We start from the raw sequence: 26574 nt of genomic DNA, 5'->3' as shown, positions 1-26574 counted from the left end.
AGCAAAATCAACAGAAGCACAAATACAGGGGAAATGTAGCACTAAATAGACCGTGGAAAGGATGCCTGTCTGCAGTATGAACTGAAAGAAGGAAGAGCTGTGCTTTGTTAGTCTCAGATGGGAACATGCAGGTGGGCAACCTGAATTTTAAGACATTCTGCTATGGCTTCAGATTGCCACAAAACGGTCCTTGGTAGTAATTTTAAGGTTACAAATAAACTCTATCCAGTAGGCTAATTTGCAAATATGGAATCCACAAATAATGAAAATCAACTGTAATTTAATCTTTACATTTGTAGATTTAAAATTGGTAGAAACTTGCCAGTTTCTATTTCTAATCTCCCCACTTAATACACCTGTCACTCTAACATTATTAAAAGGGCCATAATCACAGCCTAGTCCACCCATAATTTTTATCTACCTGACTCTAATTCTTTATTCCTAGGATGCCTCATGCTGCTGCAGACAGCAAAGCTTTGGAGGAATCCTTGCTCCTGACAGGGACACTCCATGGTGGCAAGTTCATGCTGCGGACGCCTTCTTCTAAGACATGCACTTCAGCCGGGCACGGTGGCTCACACCTGTAATCTCAGCACTTTGGGAGACAGAGGCAGATGAATCACGAGGTCAGGAGTTCAAGACCATCCTGGTCAACAAGGTAAAACTCCGTATCTACTAAAAATACAAAAATTAGCTGGGCGTCTTGGCATGTGCCTATAATCCCAACTACTCGGGAGGCGGAGGCAAGAGAATCGCTTGAACCCAGGAGTCAGAGGTTGTAATGAGCCGAGATACTGCCACTGCATTCTAGCCTGGCAACAGATCAAGACTCTGTCTCAAAAAAAAAAAAAATATATATATATATATATACAGGTATTGATTTTCTTACGACCTATGCAGCTTAGGACCATTCGACTTTACGACCACAATCACTAGCCACGACTGCTCCGCTGTAGATTTTTGGAAACACTACAACATTTTGATGTGTATCAGGAATATCGCTACCGCCTGGGAGGCTGTGATGACAAAGTGCATGAATGGCATCTGGAAAAATTGTGTTAAGCGCTATGTTAATGATTTTGACGGATTTGACAGTGAACATGAACTTGAAACGATTCGGGAAAAAATAGTAAAACTCACTAAAGACCTTTCTTCGGAGTGTGAAATGGAAGATGTCGAAGAATTGCTAGACAAAGAATCTGGAGAACTTACAAATGAAGAGCTAACCGAACTGGAAGAAGAAAGAGTGGTGGAAGAAGAAAGAAGAGAAGCAGAGAAAGAAGAGGAGGAGCCAGAAAGAAAGTTCACCACTAAGGGGTTATCAGACGGTTTATCTTTACTGAATAAACCTCTTATACATTTCGAAGCAACGGACCCAAACATCAAACGATTTGCAAGGATTGAACGGATGGCGCACGATGTGTTTCGTCTGTATCGTGAAATTTATGAAGAAAAAAAGAAACATACAATTCAGACAAAGCTCACCATGTTTATGAAAAAACCAACTCCGGTAACCCCAACTGCTGCCTCAGATGACAACATCAATGATCCGCAGCCAAGCACCAGCGGCCAATAAAATGTTTCATACATGTTTATATATTTTGATATGTTTCGCAATTGGGAAAATGTTTCCTATGGTATTTTTTACACCCATATTTTGTATTTTTGTATGCACCTGTATTTTGTAATTTTGTATGTTTTGCAAATATTAAACCAGTTGTACTGGTAATGCAGTGTTTTACTTAAACCTGACAAATGTAAAAATAAGAAACAAAATGGTGTAGAGATGATACAAATGGCATAAAATGAACAAAGAAAATTATGATATATAACAATAATGAAAGAAAATTAGGATAAAATATGACTTAAAGATTTTTATAACATCATTTCACAATACTGTACATATAGCCTACTCAACTTACGACCAAATCGTGTTACGACCGGTCTGTCGGAACCAATCGTGGTCGTAAGTCGAGCACTAGCTGTATATATATGCACTTTTCTTCCAGATTTATGTTCCCTACCTGAGGATCTCTATTGATCTGGCAATGCCTTGCACTGAGAAGCTTAAAGCATTTTCTAGGCAAACACATTGAGGAAACTGGCGTTAGAATATTTCTGAAGCACATACTACAGAAGCCAGTAGTCATCTGCCCAGGACTGAAAGGAGAAAGGCATAGGGAATGAGTTTCTCGGGTGGAAGGAAATCAGAAACATCAGGTCACCCACACCCCACAGGCTGCCGAGTTCTCAGTAACCTCATGCCCCCAGCCCCCTCAGCACCCCCAGGATTGTTCCAGGTGGCCCCGGGCGGCAGCTCCACCTCAGCAAGTCCTCGCCTAGAACTGGCTGAACAAACCTCAGCTTGGATCAGAACAAGTATATTAGGAAGAGATTTTGGAGCCCTAAGCCAGAATTTCTGATTCAACAGGACTGAGTGGGGACAGAGTTTGTATTTCTTTCTTTTTTCTTTTATTTTTTTTAAGACGGAATTTCGCTCTTGTTGCCCAGGCTGGAGTGCAATGGTGCAACCTCGGATCACCGCAACCTCTGCCTCCCGGGCTCAAGCGATTCTCCTGCCTCAGCCTCCCCAGTAGCTGGGGTTACAGGTGCCTGCCACCACACCCGGCTAATTTTGTAACTTTAGTAGATACGGAGTTTCACCATGTTGGTCAGGCTGGTCTCGAACTCCCGACCTCAGGTGATTTGCCCGCCTCGGCCTCCCAAAGTGTTGGGATTACAGGCAGGAGCCACTGCGCCTGGCCGAGAGTTTTTATTTCTAAGTTCCCAGGTTTATACTGATGCTGCTGGTCTTAGATGACACTCTGAGATCCACTGACCCAAAATATTTGTGCATCAGTGTGATTTATACTAACAACCTTGTCACAACATAAAACACGGACTTCATTACTACATCCTCTGTGGTCATTTGCACTCAGTCTCCCAATCACCCTAAGAACGAACATCAAAACAAAACTTCCAGCCTCTATTTAAATGGCAGCAATGATGGGGAGCTCAGGACTTCACACAAGTCCAAGTCCATGTTTAACTCTCCTAATTTTCCAAACTGCTTCACTCTATCAAGTCACAATCTGTGCTCACTGACTGCCTGCGCCTTGACCCTATTTCCTTCCATGCACAAGTCCTATCAAGGCTGATCTCCCTGGAGAGAGTTGTATGATTTCCCCAGGAGGAAAAAAAAGTAAAAATGCACCTGGCTAGTGTGAAACAACCCTTTATTCAGAATGATTTCTTTAAAGGCTTTATGAAGCAAATGTTGCTATTTTAGAAAGCAGCCTGTGAACTCTGGGCCATGTGTTGACAAACTCAGTGGGTTTTCAGTGAAACATTTCATGAAATAAGACACATTGTAGCGCTGCTGAGGGGCTATCGCCAAGTTGCCAACAGCTCAATGCCACACTGGGACTTGTGGGAAAGTCTTAAGCAATTATGTCATGGAAAATACCTGTGCAAGAGGGGGTAAGGGCAGTGGTTTGGGAAACGTTGGTGTGTCATTTGATTAAAAGTAATAACCAGCCAGCCTGAGCTCTGTTCCTGAACACATCATCTGTACCCTGCACAATACCCCTGTGAAGTAGAGACACATGGACGGGAACCCCAGGTCACATCACTTGGTTTCCAGTCACCAACTTGTCCCCAAATGATCTGCATCGCTACACCGACACCCCCCAACTGTGCCATTTTAAAGCTAACCCTAGACATCACATCACTTCATCCATAAATGTCTCAGTACATATCTTTAAAAGTCAAAAACATTTTAAAACACAGAACAAACTACCAGTATTGTGAAGGATAATTCCATAAAATATCTAATTCATGTTCAGATTTCTCTGCCCCAAGTGTTTTGGGTTTTTTTGGTTCTAGTTTTACAGCCTAAGTTACAGTTTGAATTGGGATCTAAATAAAGTCTTACGATGTTTATTTAATATGTCACTTCAGTTCCTGTTTCTTTTTTCTTTCTTCTTTTTGAGACGAAGTCTCACTCTGTCGCTCAGACTGGAGTGCAATGGTGCAATCTTGGCTTACCGCAACCTCCGCCTCCCAGGTTCAAGCGATTCTCCTCCTCAGCTTCCCAAGTAGTTGGGATTATAGGCGCCCACCACCACGGCTGGTTAATTTTGGTGTTTTTAGTAGAGATGGATTTCACCATGTTGGCCAGGCTGGTCTCTAACTCCTGACCTCAAATGATCCGCCCGCTTCAGCCTCCCAAAGTGCTGGGATTACAGGCGTGAGTCACAGTGCCCAGCCCAGTTCCTTTTTCTTTCTCCTCTTTTGGCAATTTATTGAAAAAGGCTGGGGTTGTTTCTACCCAGTAGAATTCCCTCTGCTCTGGATTTTGCTGAGCCTGGTGGTATGGCTTCACAGATGTCCTGGCCCCTGGACTTCCTGTCAATTGCAGATGGCTCTGAGGCTGGGTCTGATTCTGGTTTGTTTCTGGTGAGGACTTGGCTGGGGGGCACCGTGTACTTCCTGAGAGAAGGCTTACAACCCTATGACCCATGGTCTAACTCTTCTTTTGCGATAGTGGAGGTTACAGAGTGCCAGAGCCTAGAGTCAGTCATTTATTAGGGGTTTAGAAAGGGCACCATGCTAACCCTATCACATTTTCAAGGTTTATTAGCTGGAATTCCTCTTTCAATAAAACTTTCCCTCCTCCTTTATTTGGAAACTCAGGGGAGCAGTTCCCAAAGGTTAAATGCTCCATTGCTTCTCTTTATTTACCAAATTTCCCAAGCATCCCCGCAAGGTAACTAGGAGCGCTGTGGCGGTGATGGTGGTGGTGATGGTGTAAACAGTACTTTTTAAAGTCTGATGTATACATTAGAAAATCACACCTGTGTCCAAAGTACAAAGCTAACAGCTATTACAACCTGAATGCAAGCACAGCCTGTCCCTCTGAAGCCCCTCATCTTCCAAGACCCCAAGTTCTCTTCAAATTCTATTATTCTGGAAAGACAACCCACGCACTACCCCAGGGCCTCAGGACCAGAGAGGACAAAGTGGAGAGTGCTGGCAGTCATCATGCTGGGAAATGAAGTATTAGTTAAGTGGAGAAAGCTTTCCACTAAAGTAGAAAATACGCATGCAATTAAACATGATTCTCCTTATCTTTCTTTACAATCGAGACTCCAAATATGATAAGGTTTCCGGCAAGGACTTTTTTTTTTTTAAACAAAAATTGTTTCCTAATACTCTCAGGAAAGTGCACATTTTATACAAACCTGTTATAAATGCACCAGGAGAATGAGACAATTATCACAGCGGCTATGAGGACCAGGAGGCCACGAAGCTTCAGGTCTTGAGGGCACAGCTGCCCTGCTGCTAGCAGGCGGACACCCAGACTTGGGTCCCCAGCAACACACAGCATGAGTGAAGTTTCTGCCCAAAAAGCTCAATATGACTTCAGGAAACCTGAAGGCCTGAGGAAACCGCCACAGTACCTGCTTGGCTAAACAGGGACTACCGAGCCACAGGAGACCAGCTTCATCGCCAAGCAACCCCCACATTTGAAGAGAAGAAAACAGGTTAGAGAGAAGGCCACATGTAACGTGAGGGGCCTGAGCCTAGGCCCCGGCTCCTGGGCCAACCCAGCTCCTCCCACAGGGTGCTCGCTGTAGTCCAAGTGGATGCAGGCTGGGGATGTTGCTGCATGTGGTTTTCTAGATGAGTATCCCTTTTGCAGGTAAAACACACTCAGGTAACGTAAATGCTGTGCCGATCAACGTCTCCCCTGACCTGGAATCTGCAATGCCTCCTGGTCACACGCCAACTTCTCTCCAACTGGTGACATTTTTTAAAAAATCAGCACTTCAGGAGGCTGAGGCAGGCAGATCACTTGAGGTCAGGAGTTAATGACCAGCCTGGCCGACACAGTAAAACACCATCTCTACTAAAAATACAAAATTTAGGCCGAGTACAGAGGCTCACGCCTATAATCCCAGCACTTTGGGAGGCTGAGGCGGGCGGATCACCTGAGCTCAGAAGTTCGAGGCTAGCCTGGCCAACATGGTCAAACTCTGTCTTTACTAAAAATTACCCAGGCGTGGTGGCGCATGCATATAATCCCAGCTACTCGGGAGGCTGACGCACAAGAATCACTTGAACCCGGGAGGCAGAGGTTGCAGTAAACCGAGATCATGTCACTGCACTCCAGCCTGGGTGACAAGGCAAAACTCTGTCTCAAAAAAAAAATCAGTTTTTAATGTCCCCCTTCAGTAGTTACTGCTATTCGCCGTAGCAATCACGCATGACCACTGCCTTCAAGGGCCCCTCCATATTTAAAATGCATGACTACTGCTGAAAGAAATCAGAGAAAACGCAAACAAATGGAAAAACATCCCATGCTCATGAATTGGAAGAATCAATATCACTAAAATGGCCATACCACCCAAAGCAATTCACAGATTCAATGCTATTCCTATGAAACTACCAACATCATCCTTCACAGAATTAGAAAATTATTTTGAAATTCATATGGAACCAAAAAAAGCCAAAATAGCCAAAGCAATCCTAAGCAAAAACAACAAAGCCAAAGGCATCACATTATCTAACTTCAAACTATCCTACAAGGCTACTGTAACCAAAACAGTATGGTACTGATACAAAAACAGATACATATGCCAACTAAACAGAATAGAAAACTCAGAAATAAAGCTGCACACTTACAACCATCTGATCTTCAACAAGCCAACAAAAACAAGCAATGGGAGAAACACACCTTATTCAATAAATAGTGCTGGGATAACTGGCTAGCCATATGCAAAAGAATGAAACTAGACACTTACCTTTCACTACATATAAAAACTAACCCAAGATAAATCACAGATTTAAATGTAAGACCTCAAACTATAAAAATCCTGGAAGAAAACATAAGAAATACCCTTATCAACATCAGCCTTGGCAAAGAATTTATAGCCAAGTCCTCAAAAGTAATTGCAACAAAATCAAAAATAGACAAATGGGAGCTAATTAAACTTAAGAACTTCTGCATAACAAAAGAAACTATCGACAGAGTAAACAGACATCCTACAGAATGAGAGAAAATATTCGCAAACTACGCATCCAACAAAGGTTAAATATCTCACACCAGGCAGAATGGCTATCATTAAAAAGTCAAAAAACAATAGACGCTGTCCAGGCTGCAGAGAAATGGAATGCTTATACGCTGCTGTTGGAAAAGTAAATGAGTTCAGCCACTGTGGAAAGCAGTGTGGAGATTTCTCAAAGAAATTAAAACAGAACTACAATTCAACCCAGCAATCCCCTTACTGTGTATACACCCAAAGAAATATAAATCATTGTACCAAAAAGACACATGCACTCATATGTTCATCACCATGCTATTCACAATAGCAAAGACACAACCAACCTAAGTGCCCTTAAGGGTGGACTGGATAAAGAAAATGTGGTACAGGCCAGGCATGGTGGCTCACACCTATAATCCCATCACTTTGGGAGGCCAAGGCAGACAGATCACCTGAGGTCAGGAGTTAAGACCAGTCTGGCCAACATGGCGAAACCCTGTCTCTAATANCTGTAATCCCAGCACTTTGGGAGGCTGAGGGGGAATATCACCTGAGGTCAGGAGTTCGAGACCAGCCTGGACAACATGGAGAGACCTCCATCTCTACTGAAAATGCAAAAATTAGCCAGGCGTGGTGGGAGGCGCCTGTAATCCTAGCTACTCGGGAGGTTGAGGCAGGAGAATCACTTGAACTCAGGAGGTGGAGGTTGCAGTGAGGTGAGATCATGCCACTGCATTCCAGCCTGGGTAAAAAAAAAAAAAAAGTGGTACATATACACCATGGAATACTACAAAGCCATAAAAAAGAATGAAATCATGTCCTTTGAAGCAACATGGATGGATGCGGATGCCAGAATCCTAAACAAATTAACACAGGAACAGAAAACCAAACACTACATGTTCTCACATGGGAACGTGGCAAGTCAACACTGAGCACACATGGATATAAACATGGGAACAGTAAACACTGCGGACTGCCCGCGCAGGGAGAGTCAGAGAGGGACGTGGGTTGAAAAACTACCTAGTGGGTACTATGTTCCTTACCTGGATCCAATACACCTCGGTAACAATCCTACACGTGTACATTCTATATCTAAAATAGAAGCTGAAATTTTTTTAAATCTTAAGTCAGTAAAATATGTGACTGCTCTAGAATCTGTGCCATAAAAAAAGAAATCCCACTCAACCTGATTTTTCTTGTCCATTGCAGATGTCCAGCCATCAGACTTGGCGGCATTCATTCATTTAAAACATTGCTTACAGGTGAATCCAGGGACCACAGGTCAACATTTCAGCCAAAGGTGTCTTTGGAGCGTCCAGCCCTGACCCGGCCCATCTGTCACTTTAGGAGGAGAGTCCCCGGCGCAGAGAAACGCAGCAACCCTGAACCACAGGCGCAGGTAATGGTCAGGGCTGGTGGGAATCAGTGTCTGTGAGCCACACACCTGCAGCCCAGGCCTCCAGGCCGGGGTGGGTTTTTAATCATTAGCCAAGGCTTTGTGCTCCTGGGTGGATGTAAGCTGACACCGGGGTTAATGTGTTCCCTGCTGTTGACTGTTCACAATCCCCTCCACCTGCAGAGGCGGGACAATAGCTTCAGGAACAGTATCCAACCCACCACTTTCAAATTCCAGCTACAAAGGGAGCACGCCTGCTTGTGTGAGGCTCGAATTGAGGGGTGTGTGTGTTTTTTTTTAACGTGTTGAAGGTTTTCCCTCTTTCTCAGCAGGTCAGTGAACTGAGGCCTGCGGGCTCCTGGCTGCAGATGAGGAGTCGCCTGAAGGGAAGGCCAAGGCTGCCGGGAAGCATCCTCACTGAGGCGCCATTCCCAGAAAGTCTTTGGAAATAGCCAAAGGCCTGGATGTTATTTTAGGCGTGGGAGGAGATGGTGAAATCAAAGGAAAAGTATGGATCAAAGTTTAGCGGCCTGTGGAGCGAGGGGGTGAGGGTCAGGGTGCCACAACCCACAGGCCTCTGTCCCAGAAGTCTGTGCCCACAGGGTCATGATGGCCTCACCAGGCAGTTGTGCAAATGCTGCAGGAAGCAGCTGGAAACAGAGGGTGGGGCCGAAGGGCAGGGCCCATGCTGGTAACCATCTCGCTGTCTCTGTCTCTGAGAACTGGCCTGAGTCCTGAAAGTTCCCACTCACCCACCGAGTCGTCCAGGATGGAATGGAAGAGGGTCTTCCCTTCCAACCTGGGTTCCCAGTGACTTAGGGTCTGACCCCTGCAGGCAGCTCCAGGACACCAGCAGGCTCTGCAGGCTTCCCCTTTAAGAGTCCTGGGGTGATGGAAACCTCATAATCATACCAAATTTGAATGACAGTTTATCACCAGAAGCTCCTCTTTTAAACAATTCCCACTAACATCTTCTGCTGTTTCTCTGCCCGTTCTCAAAGTCTGTTCCATCTGAGCAGGATGTGGCAGTTTGGAGAAGGGGCCTCGGCCAGCCTTGCCCAGGGGCCACCTCCACCTTACCTTGGGTGGCCTCTGGGTGTCGGCTCCTCCGTGGCCCATCTCTCCACCCAAACAGGGATGGAGGCACATGCGCCAAAAGGGAGTTCCAGAAATGCCTGAGGAACAGCTAAGCAATATGAAAGAAGTGAAGGGAGGCACCCCATAGTGTTAATTTCCCAAGGTTGCTGTGAAGTATCACAAAGTATCACACGGCAGTGTGCTCTCTCGGAGATCCAGGGGCTGGAGGTCTGAAACCAAGGCGGCAGCATGGCTGTGCTCCATCTGAGAGCCCCGGGAGGATCTGTCCCTGCCTCTTCCACCTTAGGCTGCCACAGGTGGTGGGCATCCTGGCTCGCAGACGCACAGCTCCGGCCGCTGCCTCTGTCATCACACGGCTTTCTCCCTGTGTCTGCGTCTTCTTTTTTGTTGTTGTTTGAGATGGAGTTTCACTCTTGTTGCTCAGGCTGGAGTGCAATGACGGGATCTCAGCTCACTGCAACCTCCGCCTCCCAGGTTCAAGCGATTCTCCTGCCTCAGCCTCCCTAGTAGCTGGGATTACAGGTATGCACCACCACGCCTAGCTATTTTTTGTATTTTTAGTAGAGACAGGGTTTCATCATGTTGGTCAGGCTGGTCTGGAACTTCTGACCTCGTGATCCACCCGCCTCGGCCTCCCAAAGTGCTGGGATTACAGGTGTGAGCCACCGCACCCAGCCGTCTCCTCCTCTTCTCACAAGAACCCAGTCATGGAACTCAGGCCCACTCTAATCCAGCACAGCCTCATCTCCATCATCATTCCAAATAAGGTCATAATCAGGGGTTTCAGGTGGACATGAATTTTCCATACTCCCCTACAGGTGGTCCTCTGCGTTGCGTGAGGAGGAGGGAGGCCCCACTGCGTGATGCAAGTCAAATGTTCTTCTCACGGCACGTCATTTCTTTACCTATAAGGCTTACCTATAAGGCTAGGTATGAGTGTCACTGGGAAAGGAGCCCATTGGCTTGCCCTTCTTCACTGGTGCTCACTATGTGTGCCCAGCAAGAGAAAGGTATGTGCACAGGGAAATGGGGAGAAACCTTCAAAGGGGTGAAATGCACAGAAATCTGAGCGCAGTCCAGGACTATGGCCCTAAACTTGCTCCCTGGCAGCTCCCTACACAGGCCTTGCGGTTAATCCACCTAAGCCACTCTTGCTCTCTTTTCTTTTTTTTTTTTTTTTTGAAACAGAGTCTCGATCTGTTGCCAGGCTAGAGTAGAGTGGCACGATCTCAGCTCACTGCAACCTCCACCTGTCGGATTCAAGCCATTCTTCTGCCTCAGCCTCCCAAGTAACTGGGACTACAGGCGTGTACCACCATGCTCAGCTAATTTTTGTATTTTTAGTAGAGGCGGTGTTTCACCATGTTGGCCAGGATGGTCTCGATCTCTTGGCCTTGTGATCCGCCCGCCTCGGCCTCCCAAAGTGCTGGGATTACAGGTGTGCGCCACTATGCCCAGCCTGCCTAAGCCACTCTCTAGGGGCAGGAGGCATCCAGACCAGACGGTACAGGTGAGCCATGGGAACAGGGATCTCAGCACATCTTCAGCCTGTCCTACTCTCTCCCACAGAGTAAATTGCAGATGCTCCTGCTGGTCTGCACTTGCTGCAAAGCAACAGAGAACCAGCCTGCACCACGTCCACACCCTCCCAGCGCTGAGGCCACGGGGATGATGAGACAGGATGCTAACCTGTTGCTGTTCAGGACATGAGAAATGAGGCTGAGCCTCATTCCCAACAACGACGAACCCTTCAGTGTGTATCGCTGGGTAAGAAGGAGATGGACTCACAGTGGTGGCCCCACCCCACCTTCTGCTGAGCGACCTCGCCGGCATCCAGCCCTCCCAGTCTGTGATCACCCACGCAGCCCTCCTCCCACCCGACTGCTCAGCATCCACACCCATCATCCCCATGTGTCCCCATCCAACAGGAACCCTCCACTGTGCCCCGCCGATGCCCCAATACTGTGTGCACACGCTAACTAAACACCACTCTACGGTGAGGGTCAAGGTAAGATCTGGGGAACGCAGTATCAGTTTATATTTTCGTTTCTCGGTCTCAGCTGACCTTTGTCAAAGCCACAGATGTTGAGTTTGGCTCTTCTAACCAAATGGAACACCTGGACGCTGACCCAATAGGATCCTTGAAACTTTTCTCTCTGCTTCCTGGAGATCAGAGAGATTAGGGGGCAAGGACATTTGCATGTCTCCATTGACCTACCAGAACTCAATTCCACGGTGACCCTGGTCAAATATGTTTGCATGGAGACTCCTAATGAGACACACAGAATCTGACGGAGGCAGCAGCGATGGATCCAGACACCATGTGCACACACACATACACGTGGAGGTGATCTTCAGCTAAGACTCTGCTGTGGTGTATCTGTGTCTGTATTTCTGAAGTTTACCACAGTGGTGGAAACCATCTATAAGCTGGAAGTAACTGCTGTCCAATCAAATACCTTGACATATGGACCATGAGGACAAGACACGCATACCAGGAGACTTGTGTGAAGCCTTCTGTGACAACACGCAGGCAGAGACCACTGCAGGCTGGGATTGGCGGAACAGACACATGAGGTCACCTGGATCCACTGTCCCAGACCACTGGACGCTCTGCTCACTAAGCCCCCAATCCTGTGGTTTACAGGCGGAAGCTTGGGTGTTTTGTTTGAAATTTGCTCAAACTTTCAGTAAAATAAAATGGAGATCATTACAGTGATTTCGTGTATCTGAAGCTCCTCATCATCCATTTGGTCAGCATGCTTTCTGAAAGAATCCAATAGCTTCCTGAGACTCCATCACGGCCACTGGGGCAGATGCAGGGATGGCAGCACGTGACCTGCACAGACTTCCGGACAGTCACGTCTGTCCTGTCCTTGTGTTGGTCTTGCTGCTCTGGTCACTTCCTCTGTCTGGCTTTCTGAGTTCAAGCAAAGCATGCTAAGCAAGGGCTCAACAAATGTGTGCGCATGCGCGTGCGCGCACAAACACACACACACACCACACACACAAAAAAACACCTCACAAAACACAGCACACACAAAACACCTCACACACAACAGACATCACATATACAAAACACCTCACCCACAACATATAAACACACACAGCGCATACACCTCACTCAACACACACAAAACACCTCACACACAACACATACACAACACTTCACAACACATACACACTACACACACCGCAAGACACACAAAACCTTACACATAATACACAACACATACCAGACATGCACGCGCACACACACCTCACACACAACACACACACTGTAACACACACCACACTTCAGCACAACACACATACCTCACATGCAACACACACTTCACACAACACACATAAGACATACCTCACACACATACAAAACAACTTGCACAACACACAACACACATAACACCTCACACACAAAACACACAACATAACACACACAAAAAACACCACACACACAAAACACACACTCAAAACACCTCACACACAACACACACAACATATAGCACACACATTGTCACACAACACAACACTTCAGCACAACATACACACCTCACACAACACACACAATAAGACACACCTCACACACATACAAAACACCTTGCACAATACACAACACACATAACACCTCACACACAAAACACCACACACACTGCAACACACACTCAAAACACCTCACACACAACACACACAACATATAACACACACAATACACGACACACACAGCACCTCACAAACAACACACAAAAAACCTCACACACCACACACACCTCATATACAACACACACCATGTATCACAAAACACACAAACACAATGTACACACACAAAACACCTCACACACACCACAGACCACAGACACACGAACCCTGCACACACAGCCATGCAAAGGTGAAGTGCGAGCTCCAGCCTCAGGCTGAAACGTGAGTCCTGCGGTCACCCTGGGGGTAACCAGCCTGCTGGCCAAAGGCGGGTTAGGTGAACCAGGAGAAACGCCGCCCTGATGACTCAGCCACTATTCTTACCCAGCCCTTCTTCCGGGGCACAGACCGCAATGGCCAAGGCCAAGCTAGAACAATCCCGGCGTGAGTGCAGCAGCTGGCAAGGGCTCAGGACCTGCCTGGAGCTGGATCAGGCACTGCCCTGAACCCTCCCACACCGGAGGCGGCCACCAGAAGGCAGGGACACCAGCCTCCTTCAAGGACAGTGACCCTTCTGTAAACAGGCAGCACACTTCCCTGGGGCATGCCAGGCCCTGCCCTCCCTGGACACAGGCCAGCTGTGGGCTGCCCAGGAGGCTGGGCGGGGAAGTGGGTCCCACACATGGCCTCAGGGTGTCCTAGTGAAGACTGCCCCACACCTGAGGGCACCTGCTGGTATGAATCAGTGGCTGGCAAAATGTATGAAGGTAAAGACAGGGGTGGACAAAAACAAGGACACTCTGCCCCTGAACTTCAATCAAAAGCTGTGGGGCCACCATTCGAACCACGGTTAGGCCGTGGTGCCGTGAAAAAATCCTGCAAACCTGCAGCTACCAAGGACAGACTGGCATACGTCCCCTGTTCTGACCCTAGTGCTGCCTCCAAGTCTACAAATGCGGGATCACGGTATTCATCTACTGTAAGTGTCTGATGTCGGTGCCCTCACCCTCAGGAAGCAGGGGACACGCTCTGGAACTCATCAGACTGGTTCTTTCCATCAGATGGCAGTAGAGCCAGATCAACAATGCACAGCACACAGCAAAGGGCACCAGGAGAACAGAGCTGCCAGCTCACCTTCATGGAACAACGAACCAGGCTCCTCCTGACACAGCACGTGCTTTCCCTGTGTCACACTAGCACCGAAGATCCAAGCATGTTATTTCATTCGATCCTGACAGTGACCCCAAGAGGAAGCTGCTGGCAACCTCATTTAACAGAAGAGGAAAGTGGAGACCGGAAAAGTGAACCAACTCCATTCAAGGCCACAAGGCTTGCTAGGCCATAGCCTGGATGGGACTCAACCCAACGTTAGTCCATGCTCGAATCTACTATTATATTCTGCGCTTGTGTGCATGTGTGAGCACACGTGTGTACACATACATGTAGAGCTACAGAGCAGCTGGACCACAGGCTGTGACTCCACTGTGAGGAACCCAGCCACCTCTCCCAGTCCAAGGGACAGTGGTTACCTGAAAAATGGGGAGGCATCCTCTCTATGAGCCAGCAGACCACAGCAAACAGAAGGTGAGGTAGGCAGGTGAGAAAGACACCAATGGTCCCTTTATAGTTCTAAAAGCTAGAGGTCCCAATGAGGCTATGCTGCAACACCATCCCTTTGACATCCCTCTAAAATCATCATTCCACTTGACCCATAGACAGGTGGCATATCCCCTGACGCCTTCATCTACGCCCTCCATAATTCCCCACATAGCACGTTTTCTCTGCTGATTCTTGTTTCTTCCCACCTTCTAGAAAGGCACATGCCAGTAATTGTGGGTTGTTTTTTGTTTTGTTTTGTTTTTGAGACGGAGTCTTGCTCTGTCGCCAGGCTGGAGTGCAGTGGCACAGTCTCGGCTCACTGCAACCTCCGCCTCCTGGGTTCAAGCGATTCTTCCACCTCAGCTTCCCGAGTAGCTGGGACCACAGGTGCGTGCCACCACACCCAGCTAATTTTTGTATTTTTAGTAGAAATGGGGCTTCACCATGTTGGCCAGGATGGTCTCGATCTCTTGACCTTGTGATCCACCCGCCTTGGCCTCCCAAAGTGCTGGGATTACAGGCATGAGCCACTGCACCTGGCCTGGTTTCCTTTTTACACTGGCTCCCAAGAAGCTCTGACCCTGTCTCCATGTAACATTGCTAAGTTAAGATTCACAAAGGGAGGTTGCTTCCCAGCTCCTTTCTCAACAACACTGTGTGCCGCTTTTGAGTCCATGAATTAATCTAACCCACTTTTGCAGGGTGCTGCAATAAATAGAAGATTCTGCTACCAGGAAAATAGCCACAGGTTCAATGCACCACATACACAGAAAAGTTCCTTCCTCACTGTGTCTTAAATGCCCAGGTGGCCACAAAGTCACCCTATGCCTGCAGACAAAGGACCCTCAACACAGTGTAATGTCATTAAGGTGACAGACACTCTTACAGTTATGTCATGGGATATCAGCAAGTACAGCTGGGAAGGCTCATCACCACCTTCTTCCTGCCCCACGAGGGAATGAGGCCCAAGGGTTTCAAAACAATCACACCTCAGCCAGCGCAACTCCAGGAATTTTGAAAGACCTGGCAGCTCACCTCAATATAAAACATGCTGGGGTGAAGCTATTCTAGAACCTCTCCAAAGGGGTCATGGCCCTCAGGTTAGCTTCAGAGCAAAGGCAGGGGTTGAGGGTGGGTACAGGTGCCAGGTGAACTCCAGGTATGGGAGGGGCCTCCAGCACAGGACGGAGCAGAGGGCAGTCAGGTCTGAGGGCAGGTCACAGAGGTGCGTGCAGGGGTACTAACACCCCAGAGCACAGAAGGCTATTAGTGTCTGGGTGACATGGGATTTTCTTGAGTTTTCTGAGCTCCAGCAGGTGAGGGAGGGCAGAGCATCTGAGACAGACTAGGTACTCAATGAATGATAACAAAGAGAAAACCAGAAACAGCTATCAGGTGACCTGGCCAGGTCACATCCAGGTGATATCGGGGATGTCAGTATCATCTGAAAGCAGTTCCATGCCCAACCAAAATGCCAAGGATCACAGTGCCAGAAGGCTCTCAGCCCAGACAGGGTCAGGAAAGAAAATCAGTGTTCTGTGCTTTCTGCCCTGAGAAGCCGCACTGTGCAGGTGGAAACCCTCCCACCCAAGCTCCGCTAAACAGGAGGGTTGGCTTCTACCAGGCCACCCAGCAGGGAGACAGAAGGGTGCTCAGGCCGGGCTGGGCTGCACATCCATCCTTCCATTTACTCCTCCACGCCAGGAGGAAGACAGCATGTTTAAGCTCCATGCAAAACAAAGATGTGAGGAAGCTGGGTGTCCTGGCATCAAAGGCCCTCTCATGACCCTACGCCACCACACAGGGAGAGCAACCAGAACGGGAGGCATCGCCAAGGCCACCCCCGACTGCACGCCCACAGGCTGATTCCTGCCCCAGCTCCAGCTCACAGCCAGGATTCCCACACTTCAGCTCATCGGCCTTGCCGGAAGCTTTGTTAAAGCACCAGTCCCTGCAGGTCTGGGCTGGGGCCTAAGAATGTGCATTTCTAATAGGTCCCCAGCCAATGTTGAGGCTTCTGGTCCAGGAACCACACCTGGAGGCCAACTGGTTAAGGAAATTTGAAAAGACCACAAAGAGCTTAGTACAGAGTGGACTCATCCATGTTGATCTCAGGGAAATATACACACATATATTCACAGACATATAAACTCACATACATAACAGACTCACATCCATACATTCACACACAGGTAACAATTTACATTATCCACATGTATATACACTGAGATATAACAATTACATTCAAAACCAACACACAGACATTCACATACATATAACAATTACATACAAGATAAATGTATTCACAGTATAACATTGATTTCATAATATACACATACAAACATTCATATAAACAATTACATGACATATATATACTCACATGTAAAGACTACACACCTAATATACATATACACTCACATATTCAACACATGCATAGCACCTGTATGTGTTCATGTGTTGACATGTGTGTGACGTGTACATATTCATTTGCGTATATATAATAATTACATGTATATTGTGCATGTATGAGTTCTTATACCTACGACAATTACATGCATAACATGCATGTGTCTTCATATATATAACTACACACAAAGCATGCAGGTATGTATTTGTATACATATAATAATTACTTACATAATATATACACACACATAGAGCAGCAGGGGGAGGGGGCAGGAGCCAGGCTGGGGTAGATGCGCAGGCTCTCTTAGCGACCACACCTGTGAAGAGGTAACAGGGAGGCATGTCCTGATGCAGGTGGGGTGCTGTGCTCCAGGAGACTGAAGACTCCTCTCTGGGACCCTGGGCTCCAGCAGGCACAGTGACAACATCTAAACAGCCAGCATGGGCCCCTGCGGTTCCGGCCTGAACCGGCTGTTGACAGCCCTGCAACCTACGTCTTTAGACACAGCACACGGCTTTAGCCCTCTGGTGGCACTGATGTCCAGGGCTCACCAAAAAATCTGATGGCCAGGGACTGCCTGCGAGGTGGGAGAGTCTCAGCTGCCACTGTGAAAACAGACTTCAGCCAGGGCCTCAGGACAGGCACACAGCTCCGGGGCCACTTGGGCCTCGTCCCGTGGCTCCCTGGGGCCTGTGACAAGCCTGAGGAAATCAGTCACAAACCGCAGCCTGTCAAAACTGAGCAAGTACAAGGCACACCCCACCACCTCGTCCCCCAGCAGTGAGTGCCGCAGAAGAAAAGGGTGAGTGTGGACGTCAGGACTGGGGACACAGCTGAGGCCAGCAAGGATGGATGGCCTCAGCTCTTGATGCTGCAACATGTTTTTCATAGTTTGTGAATATTTTAGGTTTCTGAGTGAGACTTTTTTTAACCTTCCTATGATCTCAAATGCATACTTTGCTATTCCAGAAGCAAAGAGACACACCATGTGACAGCATTAAAAGGAGCATAATAAGGGCACCCTGCCTGTGGCAAGCCTTCTGTGACAGGCCTGATCCCATAGTCCCTCTTCTCTCATTTCATCTGCAGTCAGGTTAGAGAGCACGCCTATGGCCACAGCGTAAAGGAGAAAACCAAGGCTCCGGTAGGCAGGGGGCGAGGGCAGGGCCCAGCCACTTAAGTGATGAGGTTAGAGAGTCACCCTCATGCCCAATGGGTAAAAGAGGAAACCCGAGACTAAGGTGGGCAGGGGGCAAGAGCAGGGCCCAGCCACCGGAGCCAGGATCGGAACTTGACTTCATCAGAGCAGGGATGCTGCCACATGGGTGCCGCTGGCCGAGCCTGGGGGAAGATGTTCGACTGCACCCCAAGACAGAGCAAGTTCCATGTCTGGAGGCCACCAGATCACGGCCCAGAAAGACTGCCTAATCCCCAGCAGAACACCCAGATTCTGTGTACGGCGAAGCTGTGGGGAGCCAAGGGCAGGAAGCCCCATCCTATTTGAGAAGTCTGGAGAACACCCCTGATGGATGCCCAGGAAGAACCACAGGGAGCACCCTTCCCTCCCCTACCGGGGAGGCCGGGACCTGCACACACTTCCCCAGCAGCAAGAGGCAGCTTCCAGTTTGCCTCCCAGGGAGTTGCTTCTGATTTGCAGGGAGAGAAGAGGGTGCCATGTCCTACTGTCTAGGCACAGTGAACCCTTCAGTTACCTTAAAAGCTGCTAATAAGAAACAAGGCTTCACCCCCTCAGCTCCAAAGGGTGGAGGCAACGAAAACACCAAGAGCTACCACGACCTTCCAAGGAGCTGCTTTTGAAAAGCAGACAGCAATTTAAATTTGCCTAATAACAAGCCAAAGGGAAAGTGCTATTATGTTTACCTTCAATCTGATTTGAACACACACACCCAGTATCTGTCGGAGCTGGATGTCAGTCAATAAACCACTGCACCACACTGTCCACAGCCACCCAGCGACCCAGACACCCTCACTGTCCAGGTTTTTATCCCTAAGACAACAGACTTGTGCTGTCTTCACTTGAAAGCCAAGGAAACTCAGGCCAGGGAGATTTGCCCCGAAGGTAACTATTATCGATAGAATGGCAGATCCCACAAAGGCCAGGGGATCCTCTTCTCTAAAAAGCCATGCAAATGGCCAGTGCAGCAACGTCGAAGGTCCTCAGAGAGAGCCTTGTGAATGAAAGCTACAGGTCAAAGGGAGGGCATGGATCCTACAGGAAGTCAAAAAATCTCCAAAGAGGGCACAGCTTCAAGAAAGAGACTTAGTCCCACAGGATGGAACAAGGGAGCGAAAGAAATGCAAAGGGCTTACCTGTTCCAGACGGACTTGTACACAGCAGGGAATCACCACCTTTCAAAGAGAGAAGAAACAGATAAGCAAACGGATTCTCCAGAAAATGTTAGCATAATAATCAAGCCTGGATCCCACAGGCTGAATGAAACAGTCTCTAACCTCACTCCTGACCACAAAGCTATAGCAGTTCAAGACCGAGGAGACCTGGAGTTAAGAGAGTCCGGGGTTTTGTTTACTTTTGGAAAGTCCCTGTCCTTTTTGCTAATGTCATGGAAACCATGGGGCCTCCCCCTCAAGAAAAATGCAAATCACTCATAGATACGAAATGTAGCCTCTACTTTGACAAAGAGCTGGTAGACCTCAAGGATGGAAACTTCTGAATCGGTCCGTGCTTGGGGAGCTTGGGAGCGCGGCCCAGAGAAGGAGGCAGAAGGCTCTGTCGGGTGGTCTCCAAGCCCCCACTCCTCCCATCCTCACCTGGGGCGTGTACTCTCTTCCACAAGGGGCCACTTTTCTTTCTTTTTTTTTTTTTTTAGATGGAGTTTCGCTCTTGTTGCCCAGGCTGGAGTGCAACGGTGCAATCTTGGCTCACTGCAACCTCTGCCTCCCAGGTTCAAGCGACTCTCCTGCCTCAGCCTCCCGAGTAGCTGGGACTACATGCATGTAGCACCACACCCGGCTAATTTTTGTATTTCTAGTAGAGACGGGGTTTCCTCAAGTTGGTCAGGCTGGTCTCGAACTTCTGACCTCAGGTGATCTGCCCACCTCAGCCTCATTACAGGAATGAGCTACCACGCCCGGCCAGGGACCACATTTTCTTGTACTATTTCTACAAGTAGAACTAAAAACAGTCTGAGTATGGAAATGTTGACATGGTTATTCCATTCAGCACAGGAGACGGGAGAGGAGGCTTTGACTCTACCACAGTCTCTGAAGACCGAGAGCTCCCTGGGAAAGACAGAGAAGGCGAAGGAGGCAAGGCGGCTCAAACACAGTCTAGAGAGCAGTTAGTTACACGCATAGGGAGCCACCGGCCCCGCAGCGCAAAGACCCCACCTTGGGCAGGATCTCCACCACTTACTAGCCTCAGGACCTTGGCCTTTGATCTCTCTGGACCTCGGTTTCCACATCTGAAAACTGCAGGTAACAATAGTGCCTCCCAAGCAGGGTCACTGTGAGGAACAGGAGATGGTGCATGAGGAGCTCAGAAGAGTGGCCGGTCCAGGGCAGGGGCCCCAGTCACAGGCACAGAGCTCTACCTAAGGAGAGGGGCTAAGGGGACTCTGGGGGCCGCTCAGGACCCAGGCGCCAGCAAACAGGATTCAGCTCCCCGTGAGCGACCTTACTCCTTAGCTTCCTCCTGGCACCGCCCCCTCCAGATCCCGGGCACCTCCTTTCTCAAAGAGTTGTCTGAAAATGTGCAACGGAAGGAGAAATCTCAGAAATCTGACTAATTGTCCTTGTGGTTTGGGGCGGGCAGCAGCGTGGCCTTGACGCTTGCCAGAACAACTATTTATAGCCTCTTGCTTATCTTAGGCAGTACGGTCCTCAGGGAGTATGTGACACATGGCCGTTCCTCCATCAGGGCTCTGACTCAGACGGATGTCTGGGGCAGGGGTCCTCTCTCAGGGCCCCTGGCCCCACCATGAACCGGCTGCCGCCTGAACACCCACAGCAGCCGGCCAACAGGAATATGCCTTTTCCATTGGTATGTCCTCAACGACATGTGTGTACATTGAAGTTTGATGAATGGATGAGAGAATAAGCAAGCAAATGTATGTAAAGCAAAAACAACAACAACAACAAAAATGGCTTTGGAAACAGAGAGTCACAGACAAAACCTTACAGGATGGTGGAGACCCCGTGGTTAACAGTGTGGCTTATCTCACCCCAAGCATGATATCCACTCAACGCACACGTGCATCTTGTTGCCTCGATGTGCAGGCAAGAAATGTGCAAAGAACCAGGGGCCCTGTCTTGAAAACTCACTATCCGCATCCCTGCAATGGCATATCATCCATGACAAAAATAAATGAGCTATGAAGGCAGGAAAACGCACAGAGGAAAGTTAAATGCATGTTACTAAGTGAAAGAAGCCACTCTGAAAAGGACATATACTGTATGATTTCAACTCTGTGACATTCTGGAAAAGGCAAAACTGTGGGACAGTGAAAAGGTCAGTGAAGGCCAGGGATTAGGAGGGAGAGAGGAGCAGGCAGAGCACAGAGACTCTTCAGGGCCATGAGACTATTCTGCTTGATACTATAATGATGAGAGCACGTAATTCTGCATTTGTCTAAACCTATAGGACGTCAACACCGGGAGAGAATCCTAATGCAAATCAAGGGATCTGGTTACTAAGGCTGTATCAATATTGGCTAATCAAGAGTAACAATGGTACCACAAGAATGCAAGCTGTTTATATACGAGGGAAGCGTATGTCCAATTTTTGTATAAATCTAAAGCGCTCTTAAAAATAAAGTCTAAAGTACATTTTTCAAATTTATTATCTGGAAGCATGTGTTTGTAGAGAGAATGAAAGAAAAGCCCTATGCAATGTCAGAAACTTGAGGGGGGGGTGGTTATTATTATTTTTTATTTTTTTCATAGAGACAGGGTTTCTCCAGTGTTGGTGAGGCTGGTCTCAAACTCCCGACCTCAGGTGATCCACCGACTTCGGCCTCCCAAAGTGCCGGGTTTACAGGCATGAGCCACCACGCCCTGCCAGAAACTTGAGTTTTAACGACAGCAGCCACTTTAAGATTTGGCCAAGAAGCCGGGTCTGTGTGTTCCCACATCCCTCTGTGACCAGATGGGTTGCAGTAACTGCCCACCACCTGGCCTGGCCCCAGGGCATCCTACAGAAAAGGAGAGGTGAGCTCCGTGGCTTACATGGCTAAGGGGCTCTGGGATTGTCACACCTAATCTTGTTGAACTGCATCCATCACTTGAACTGCACATTTTCACTGACAGCTTTCTCCTGCCAGGACTTCATTCGGAAATGAAGCAAACTGGTCCTCAGCCCCATACAGCTTACAGCTCCAGTAATAGAAACAGCATAAAATGAATAGTTCAAGAAAATGAGCTGGGGGAACAGTGGGGCAAGCAGCTCCCAGGTTCCAAAGAGCAAATGGCAGGCAGCCTTGTCCTAAGCTTCCACACCCATATCCTACCAGACTTGCTCTTCTCTTCCTAGAGAACCAGTCACAGCCCCTACTGTGTTTGCACATGTGCTGTTACAAAATGAAGACAAAAATGTCTCAGGAAAGACCTTTTATGAGAGTGAATTTGCAAATAAAAATGCACATGAAGCACCAATCACATGAAGCACTCCTCTAGGGGCAAAGAGGAGTCGCCTGTTGATAAAGAGAAAAGCCATCGTTTCTCTAAGCGCAAACATCTAATTTAGCAAAAACCGTGACCAGTGAACACAGAGGGCGTTTGTTCCTTCAGTGTGGCTAAAGCCATATTCCAGGACGGGAAGTCCCTGAAAAGAGATTGCATTTCCATCACAGTTTTCCTCTCTTATACTAAGGCAGGTAGCTGACCACAGACTTAACCATGGGATGAGGCGGCCGGGTTTGGGATGCTAACACCGGCCTGCTGCTCAGCACCAAGGAACGTATGGGGGCTGTGCGGCGGTGAGATCGGCTGTGTCTGCTGGACACTCAGGTGTCACCCGCTGTTCTTCAGCCTTAGCAGAGGCAGAAGCACCGTGCTTCCGTGGGCAAGCTGCATCCCTGTCAGAGAACACACAGTTCTCCGCTGTGCCTGCCCCGCTGATCTACAGGCTGGCCCGCCTCCCACACATCAGGAGGATGTCTCCTGTAGAAGGAGCCAGGTAAGGGAGTGAGGCGCACTTGCTTGCTCTCCTCACCTCAAACTCCAGCTCTGATCAGGCATTCCCCAGCACTGTGGGGTTCTTTCACTCTTTCCACTGGACAGGGAGAAGCACTGTGGGTTGGGGCCAACCCCAGGCTGGCTTGGCCTTCCTCGGCACAAAGAAGCTGACACTTCTTCAGTACTAGGTGGGCGTAGTTTTAAGGGCAAGAATTTCTCAGCACCATGCCCCCCTCCCAACTCTCTCCATCCGGGAGATTTAATGGTTTATGTTTTAAATTTCACAGGCGCGGGAAGAAACTAAGAGTCAATCACTCCAGTGGAAATTTAAAGGAACCCCTTTCATTGGCCAGAGGAGTTCCCACTTGGGAAGGTGGAAATGTCTCCCAGGATAAATGCCCCTGCTCCTTCACCCACACCGGATCTCCAGCTCCCTGGAATCCCCTCCCACATGGTGGGAGCTCCCTTTCCCCTCTGGAGTCCCCTTCCACACTCTTCATGGACGTCTTTCTCTTCTTCTCTTTTCTCTACCTAAGTAACATCACCTTTCTGCAACACTTCTTTGGGTCCAATATTTACTTTTACAAGCATACAGCACAACTGCAGTGGTCCCATCGCTTATTCTTTAAGAGAGTGGAGACCAAGAACCCACAGCATTCTCTCAGGGGAGCTGTGCCTCACCAGCACCCAAGGAAAAACCCGGTTATATTAACATGCCAGTCTGACTCATTCACAGGGCTGAAGACAGAGAGAGCAGCCACCCAACGCTGCAGGGCTGGAGGGTCCGGCACACTGCATCCCTGAGCCCGCCCTGCAGATGGCAACCAGGAGCCTCTGAGCTGCTCCTGGGCCCATCAGTGCACCACGAACATGGCTGGGATGTGTTCGGTGGCATGGCCAGGGGCCTAGGTGGGTACCCACTGGCCCTGTGCTTCACCTGCTGTGTAACATGGTGCTGAGTGAGCTGCAGGGGCGTGGAGGATGAGACAAGAACCAGGCAGTGCTCCCCGTGCAAGGTGCACTCCTGGGGAGGCCCATGGCTCGTCCAATGTGTAGACTCAGCTGGATAAACGTGGAACAACAGTGCCGCGTCTGCAGGTCTTTCTCTGTAGCCCTCACAGTAGGTCCAGCGAGCCCCTACTCTTTGTATAAGAAGTCGGGTCCCAGAGGGGACCAGCCGCCAGCCACGGAACTCTCAGAGACGATGCCAGCAGGGGCCCCAACTCCAGGCTCCTCTCCTGAGGAGATGAGGGGAGCTGTACCCTCTCTCATAATGAGCAGCTCCCTCAGGGATTAGGGTCACAAGAGGTGACAACAGTGGGACACGGAAGGGGGCAGAGTGGCTCCCATTAGCAGCGACAGAAAGTTGGAGAGAAGGCAGTGGTCCATGGGCTGAGGGCCAAAAGCCATGGGCTGTGTGGCATCCCTCGGACCTGTCCCTCCCATGGTGGCGGCAAGGGCCCCTCTGAGAAGCCTCTTTATGGCCTTCTTTCGGCTCTACTGGGACCTAATCTACTGTTCCCAAGGAAACCACAAACAAACACTGCTGTGCCCGCCCCACACCTGGCTACGTGGGCGCCGGGGGACACTGGCATCAATAAACTTGTCTCCAAGCCATCAGGTCCGCAGGACAGAGAGGCAGAGGGGCGAAGGCTTGCCACCAAGTCCTGACTGTGTCCTTGGGAATGTGAGTATGTGGGTGAGCGTGTGTGAGTGTGGGTGAGCATGTGTGAGTGTAGGCAAGCATGTCTGTAGGTGTGGCTGAGTGTATACATTTGGTGGTCTGTGTTTGACTAGGTATATTTTACCGTGGATATCTGAAAACGTGTTTTTTTGTGTTAGTGAGTGTGAGTGTGTGTAAGTTTGAGAGTGCTGTGAGTGCGTGTGACTGGGTGAGTCAGTGGTTGTGTGCATGGGAGTGTGAAAGTGTAGGGGATGTGAGTGTGTGTACTTGTGAGAATGTATGAGTGCACATGTGTGAAACTGTGAGTTTTGTAATATCTGTGTGTGCTTCTATGTATGCCTACGCCTCATGTGAGTGTGTCTGAGAGCGTGTCTGTGTGTGTCTCCACGTGTGAGTGTATCCTGTAAGTATCTCTGTGTGTGTGCACACACAACAGAGTTCGGGCCTATAGTTCCATCCCCAAGGTGGATGATGGCACTTCAGCCAACAAGCATATTCTGCCTTAGTAAGTGTCTCACCCACGGTGCACTGGCCCCGCCACCATCACCCCCAGTGCTGACACAGACACAGGGCCTCAGGTGCCAATCTTCCTCAGTAAGGAGTGAGATCAACTCTTCAAACCTGAACCGTTCCCTCTCTGCTTACTTCTGGGAGATCCAAGTCCAGGGAGAAATAAAGGGCAACGCAGATCCCCTCGTGCTTGAAAGGCATTGTTTTCCTTTTGGTGAACACAATAAAGCTCCGAACTCAGCTTTTACTGCTGTTTCTTCTTAAATTTCACTTTGTAAACAACCATACAGAAAGTGCCATTTCCACCTCACAGTTTCTCTAAAACCGTGTGGGTATAACTGATGCACTACATATTCTGTTATAAACAGAATAAAGGTAAATTTCAATTCTACCTTTTCCAAATCATCGAAAATTCCAATCGTGGGGGGTCACGTGAATCAGCTTCCTGGAGCCTTACAGAAACACGCAGTAAGGACTGAAGAGAGACCAGGCATGGTGGCTCACACCTGTAATCCCAGCACTTGGGAGGCCAAGGTGGGTGGATCACCTGAGGTCAGGAGCTCAAGACCAGCCTGTACAACACGGTGAAACCCTGTCTCTACTAAAAACACAAAAATTTGCCAAGTGGGATGGTGGATTCCTGAAATCCCAGCTACTTGGGAGGCTGAGGCAGAAGAATTGCTCGAACCCGGGAGGTTGCAGTGAGCTGGGATTTTGCCTGCACTCCAGCCTGGGTGACAGTGCAAGACTGAGTCTCAAAAAAAAAAAAAAAAAAAAACAAAAAACAAGAACTGAGCCAGGCAGTGTGGCTCATACCTGTAATCCCAGTACTTTGGAAGGCCAAGGTATGTGGATCACCTGATGTCAGGAGTTTGAAACCAGACTGGCCAACGTGGCGAAACTCCGTCTCTACTAAAAATACAAAAATTAGCTGGGCATGATGGTGGGCGCCTGTAATCCCAGCTACTTGGGAGGCTGAGGCAGGAGAATCTCTTAAACCCCGGAGGCGGATGTTGTAGTGAGCCAAGATCACACCACTTCTCTC

General features: G+C 48.7%; 1 protein-coding gene and 1 long non-coding RNA gene across 5 annotated transcripts in view; one reads left to right on the top strand and one right to left on the bottom strand.

Moving 5' to 3' along the window:
- The window catches only part of TNS3 (tensin 3), a 315575-nt gene that overhangs the window by 185788 nt on the left and 103213 nt on the right, over window positions 1-26574 (bottom strand). For all 4 annotated transcript variants that reach the window (XM_017500856.2, XM_037728608.1, XM_037728609.1 and 1 more), the window contains one exon: window positions 19514-19552. The gene's annotated coding sequence lies outside the window, so the exon portion shown is untranslated. The remainder of the gene's footprint in view (window positions 1-19513; window positions 19553-26574) is intronic.
- LOC119467267 lies at window positions 24912-25769 on the top strand. The gene is made up of 2 exons (XR_005195810.1): window positions 24912-25022; window positions 25484-25769. It is a non-coding gene; the product is annotated as an uncharacterized LOC119467267 (long non-coding RNA).

This window comes from Cebus imitator, unplaced genomic scaffold (assembly GCF_001604975.1).
Source record: "Cebus imitator isolate Cc_AM_T3 unplaced genomic scaffold, Cebus_imitator-1.0 Scaffold272, whole genome shotgun sequence".
In the NCBI taxonomy this organism is placed as follows: Eukaryota; Metazoa; Chordata; class Mammalia; order Primates; family Cebidae; genus Cebus; species Cebus imitator.
The sequence above is the reverse complement of the archived record's forward strand: the minus strand, read 5'-3'. Positions and strand labels throughout refer to the sequence as shown.